The 6,703-nt window shown below is 38.0% G+C and overlaps 1 protein-coding gene across 1 annotated transcript in view; it reads right to left on the reverse strand.

Moving 5' to 3' along the window:
• LOC133838951 (uncharacterized) overlaps positions 1-6,703 on the reverse strand; it is a 183,708-nt gene that overhangs the window by 117,019 nt on the left and 59,986 nt on the right. The window lies entirely within an intron of this gene.

The raw sequence follows: 6,703 nt of genomic DNA on the forward strand, positions 1-6,703 counted from the left end.
AAAGTCGACAACGTTGCATACTTTATGGCGTGACACATTTCTTGAAGGATTTGATGTTGCACTGAAGTTTAGTCAATTATCGCTACGCATAATACATTTTTTTTTTCAATCGACCTCAATTGCGAGCCAAACAATTGTTGTAAATTAATATTATTAATTGCATTTAATACTTAAAAACAATCTTTATTGACTTTGTAGTAACTTTGTTGTTGGTTGTCAACCGAATACTTAAAATGAATACTTTATACGGCAATTAAAAAAACCTTAAATTAGATTAATAGAGAGGTTGAGGTTATTGTCATAAGCCTCAGTTGAATGTCTGTAGGCCATGGGAACTGAATTGCTTAGATACATGTATGTGTAAACTCCCGTATTTGTTTTTCATTAAAACCACTCAACCAAAATGCTTTTCTTAATTATAAGATTTTGCCAAAATATTTAGATTAGCTGAAGCTACTGCATGATGCAATGCTGTCTGTTTGCAGGATTGTCCGATCTGGGGTCAATGCAAATGTTTGTGGCTTGGCTCAAACATTGCGTATACGTAATTTACATATATGAATATGTGCGAGTTTGTGCTGCAAATTATGCTCAATGTGTGCTCATACGGTCAAGTATTTCGGGTCTTTTTGGGGCACTGTCTGTCTCTGCCAGCTCAAAGAGGCAGCTGGATATCGTGCTAAATTTTTTAACTGCAATAATTATACGGCAATTAGCAGAATGTTCAATAATGCAGCTATGCGAGGCAGCCGTTACAATTTTTGACTGCACTCGGTAAACTTCTAATTGCCATTAGCGCACTTTACTTTTCCAGCTACTGCTGATGCCACGCGGGATGAGCAGAAGCAGTGAGAGGATGCATGAATGGGTGCTAGGCAGGTAAATGCCTTTCTCTACCCTAGACTCTCTCGCGCACTCTCTCCCACCAGCTTTACACATTTTCCAGTTTTGGCGCGTAATTAGACCGCGCCGTTAGCTGGCTTGCTGCAGCTGTTGGTAGCTGCTGGCTGGGCTGGTTGCTGTCTGTAATTTAGTACTAATGGCACACTTAAAGTGCAGGCAATTATTTTAGACCTATACCTATTGCTAAAACTATGCGCAAGGTGTACAATGTGCAGTTCACTCTCGCCTCTCAAAGTTGCCACTTCAGTGGTTTCTATTGCAGGCAACACCAATGCGGCAAAAGTCCTCCCTCATCTCATATTGTTTTCTCCAGCGAACTTATGCCTAGTTGAGTGTTCGAAATTCTCAAAATGCAGTATAATAAAATCTTTGGCGAATTTAAGAAGTAGCTAAGGGAAAATATGTATATTGTAGGCATAATAAAACAAGTAAAATATTATAATGAAACATGAAAAATCATATGTAATACATATGTATGGTAGATATGTTATACAAAAATAATAGTAATAATACATTACAATTAAAGAGAGAATCGAAATGTTCATTTCATTTTATGAATATTTCATTCAAGTAACATTCGTAACTTATCAATAAAATGTAAAATACAAACATTAAAGACCAATTGCAGGTTATTTAGAATACTCTCACTCACATAAATCTTTCCTCTTTTCCTGCACAATATAGTACAGTGAGTATTTGTGAGTATGTTAGTATTTTAGTAAAGTGCGAAGCCATCTGTTACTGCTTATATAGCAAACGTGGTTTGAATGTATGTGTCGACAATCAGTCTATAACTGCGCTTTTATGTGCCAACCCACTGGAGACTAATGCCGTCGCTATCAAAAAATATGCAAAAATCAACTCGGCTGTTGCAAGTGCCGCAAGTGCTCGGCTGCCAAACAACGGAAAGCAATATGCACTGGCAATATTTTTTCCACTAGTCGTTTCTTTAAAACACCAAAGAGAAAAAAGAAAATCAAAGGCACAACAAGTTTTGACAAGTTGTGTGGATACGACCAGGGATGGAGAGGGGTGGAGAAGGGCAAACACATACACACACACACCGATACAGGCGTCGGGGAAACAATGTGATGTGTGCGGCATGTCTTGATTTGCATAAGCCTCGCTTCTGGATTTTCTCCTCTTTCTTTATTCTGTTTTTTAGCGTTTTTATGACAGCGACAATCGATAGTCAGATAAAGCCATAGTGCACTCGCTGTTCTGGGAGCCATCAATCAAAATTTCATATGTCCAATAGCATGCCTGCGCCAATCTCATTCCCACTGACATTCACAAAACCCAGAGCAAACATGTCCAGACCATCGGTAAGCTGGGCCAGCAATTGCGGGCATGCTTAATTAAAATTCATGTGCTATGTTATACCATATATATAAATAACATTTTGTGTCTTTGTCAAGTGGGAGTCATAAAGATCGATAAACAATTTGACGATTCCGTTAAGAAAATAGACATTACCTAACTGCCAGTAACTGAAGAGTGTTCTTTTTTTGCAATGAATAAAATTTCAAGCTAAAAAAAATTGTTCAGAGGATTAATTTATATTTATATGTTTTATTTATTTTCAATGTTCTGAAAAGTAAGTAAAAACAAAAACAGTTTTCCACACAATATTTAAGTGCATTGTTCAAAGCATAATATGCTTATTTACAGCTTAACGAAATGAATTGTTTTTAGCTCTATCTTATGGTTTATCCGTATTTAGCATTTATTTCTCCCGTTTTTTCCACGGATTTTTTATTTTTTTTGTTATTGACTTGCACGTTTGAACTTGCTTAAAAGTTCTGAGTTCAATATATTTTGCTGTCGCTTTATTGTTGGTTCGATTCTTTTGCTATTTGTTGTTGTCGTTGTTGTTGTTGTTGTCTCGAACGCTCTTGCTCGTTGTTGTTGTCGTCGTCGGCGGCGGCACCCAAAGCGCTCATAAATCAAAAAAAAAGCTGTTGTTTGCTTACAGGCGCACCCACTCTATGTCTGGGTGTGCTTTGTGTCTGTATGAGTGTATGCGTGTGTGGGTGAGTGTGATGTGTGTATAAATCACAAAGCATGTCCTTTGCCAATACAAACACAATTGAGCATGCATATGCAACAGCGGCATGTCTCAGTATGCGAGTCGAACAAAAAAGTATGGAAAAGAAATTGCGTTAAAAAAATTTGATTAAAAAGTTTGTCGCCAGCGTTGTGTGCCGAGTGTAGAGTATACTCTATATGCTATGTGTGTGTGGGTCGTTATATGTATCGGTAACTGTCACTGACACACAGCGCATAGCACACACACAAACACACACACACACACACATACACAGAACGAAGTCGATCGGCCAGCGGGCATTGTGCTTATCAATACGAGGCCATTGGCATGCCATGGCCAGTGTCCGTGCGGAGCTATGTTATAAATCTTTGAAAAGCCAAACGAAACGGGGACTTGAATTCAATTTTACAACTGACAACTGAGACAAGGCATTGGCCACAGGTTCGACATCGCCTAGGCTGACTCTTACGTAAATAAATGTTGTATTAATTAGTAACGATATTTTTTTAAGACTTGTCAATCGCAAATGCTAGAAATTTGGAAATTTATTTCACTTCACTAATTGACATGGATAACATCGCACACAAATTGTTTTTTGTTGTTTGCTGATGTTCCACCTGTCGTATGCGCAATTAAAAGTTTTACTCCTCTCTCCCTTGGCCGATGCTGTGGCCGGGGCGACAACTTTAATTGTCATCTTCTACAGCAACTGTTAACTGTAAATTGTGTGGCCCTGTGCTCATTTGTGTCAGCTGCAGCTTCGAAATTAGCCCTGTTGACTTAACGTGACTGCAAGTTGAAATTACCTGCCCCCCGCCCATCCACCGTTGACCGACCGACCTTCTGTAATCTAGTATAGTATAAAAGTAGCAGCAAGTTCAAGGTTGTACAAATAGTGCCATGCAAATCGCAAATGGCAAATGGCATTCCGCAAACAGACATTGGCAAAACTCACACACGAAAGAGAGAGAGTGAGTGACTCGTATGGCGCTAACAAGCATTTTCCTTCTCATATCCTACAAAGGAAATAGGTTTTCCGTTGCATTTGTTACCCAAAAAAGTACAGAGAGCGAAAGAGAGTTCGGGGGCTAGGCAGAGCACGTCCTTGCCAAAAGCAGCGCATAGAAAAAAATTTGGGACTGTTGTAGTGAAAGCCTAGATGGCGAAGGATGGCAAATCACGTTTGCAAGCAGCAGCGGCAGCAGCAGCAAAAAATGCGTAACAATGGCGACAAAGTTAAATGTCAGCCAAAACTATGCAATGTTAAAAGCACCCAGTGCAGTCAGTGTCAGTGGGAGTGGGAGTGGGAGTAGCAGTGAACTGAATAACTGAATCTGTGTGGCAAATATGTGGGTTGAGGGTGGTTTTAGCGGTGTCTAGCTTGTGTGGCTGCTTTTTTGTGGCATGCCACGTTCGGAGTACGGACTTAGCACTGAAAGTTGTGGATAAACTTTTAAGCCTGGCCCTGAGTAGAAGCCATGCAAAAAACTGTGGAAAGTTTCTAGTCAGTAAAAAGCCAAAACTGATGGATAAATTACAGTAGCGGGAGATTAAAGATTCAGCCTTAAAGAGATGATAATTAAAGTGAAGCAATGTTGTAAAAAATTCTTCTCATAAAGAGTTATAATAAACTGAGTAGGCTTCATGCATGTTGTAGCGTAATTAAATGAATACAGTGCATAAAAATGGTTGTTAAGTCGAGTAGAGTTGTTGGCCATACCACATAGTATATGTACATATCTTGTTACTCAAGTGCACCTTCACATATCGACCATCATCGACAGCTGCCGCTGTATTGACAGCCACTTAATGAGCTCGTTCGTCATTTCTCTTCTCTCGTGGCGAGTGTCGCCTTTTCTGTCTGGTTTTTCGATTATCGCTGCGAAGTCTGGCGAATTGGGTAAATAAATATGCAAATCCGTGAATCAAGTTGAAGTTGAGATTCAGCTTGGTTGACTGACAAACAACCTCAAACGAAGCTAGGTGCGTATTTGTCCTTGGCTCTTCTGCTTCTCGAGCTCGCATGTGTTTGTGTGTGTGAGTATTGTAATTGAAATCGCATCGAGACGTGAAATGAAACGTAAAGTCATCGAATCAATTGAAATGAAAATTAAATTAAATGCATGCGCTCATACATTTATTCATACACTCACGCATACACTCTCACACACATACACACTCACTCACTCACGGCTTAATACGAATATACTCTCGTACACATATTCACAATCCCATTCACATTCGCACACATAAACTCAATCTTAATTAAACACAGACACGCATATTGAGTTCCTTGAAAGGAAAATCATTCGTTTGACTCTGACTCACTTTGCCAAGTGGAAAGTGGAAAATGCGACGAGGAACGGGAAACGGGGCACATGGCTGAATGAGAATATAAGGAAAGCTTGTAATGCCATGAGTATGTGATTTTAGGTTCGTACAATTCTCTCTTTCAGAATAAAATTTTTTTAAAATAACTTCCTTTTCAAAAACGTACGATTTGCATAAGCAAAAATATTGAGAGCGCTACACTCCCAGTTCAACTGATAGGTAGGTTAGGTTAGGTAGGACCGGCTGCCCCTGTACGGGGCAAAGCATAGACCAGTGGAGGTCAACTGATAACTTTTATAAGAATTAATTTCCTGAACAGAAAAATCAAGAATAAAATCGTGATCGTAATTTTGATAATTATACGATATAAAAATATAACTAACATTAAAATTTTGTTACAAGAATTAAAAATCTTAAAATTGAACCAAAAAGGCTAAATCTTAAAATAAGATTAAATCTTATAAACTGTTGAAAGGAAGGAGATTCCATTATTCGCAACTTCCAAGATTTGAAAATCTTGTCTTAGGAAAGCTTGTCAATCTTAAGAAAAGATTTATTATCTTAAAAGATGATGTAATCAAGATTTTTTCTCTTTGAATCTTTTACAGATATCATAATTATTTCTGCTTCTGTCCGAGCATAAAAGTTTTCCTCTAAGCGAAGGAAGTTAGTTAAATACGAAACTATTATTATTTATATAAGACCTAGGAAATTAAGAAATAAAACTCAGTTGTGCTCAATTTTTCTTTGCTGGAAGTTACTTCGAGATGTTTGTAAATATAAAATTGATGTTAGAAAATTGATTAATAAAAGTCTTTGATGTGCCATTAACTGAACTCACGAACCCATTTTTAATTGGGCGTGAAGTTTTCTGACAAACACTTTGAAAATTAGATCATTCAAAGAAATTTTTGTTTCTCACATACGAAACATATGCTACACGTTATTTAAATCTCGAAACACTCAAGTTGAATGAATTTTATTAAATTGTAATGCTTTGTGGCATATCAAGCGAATTCTACTGTATGTGTTATTTAATGCGTTAGTCGCATTCAGCGTATTTATTTAGCCAAATTTAGGGCGCACGCAAAAAGAGAAAGCCACAAATCAAATTTTGGGCAAACAGAACCAAATGGAAAATTTAGGTTCTTCTATTCGGGGAATACAACATTTATGGTAGCATTGCTTTTAGCGTTGCTTATTCAAATTATCCGCTTTGAGGCGAAAGAAATCATAAGTGGAAATCTAATAATGAAGAGGCAAGTAATGCTTGCATCTCTCTATCCATACAGCAGCAGGATATCTAATCAAATAAGCTCAGCCAATCGTCGCATAAATTTATGACATATGCAAAGGACAACTATGGTTCGAGAAGTCCTGTCTTGTCGCAGCCAGGTAATTCCATTATGAGGCAATCGG

This window comes from Drosophila sulfurigaster, chromosome 2R, assembly GCF_023558435.1.
Source record: "Drosophila sulfurigaster albostrigata strain 15112-1811.04 chromosome 2R, ASM2355843v2, whole genome shotgun sequence".
In the NCBI taxonomy this organism is placed as follows: domain Eukaryota; kingdom Metazoa; phylum Arthropoda; class Insecta; order Diptera; family Drosophilidae; genus Drosophila; species Drosophila sulfurigaster.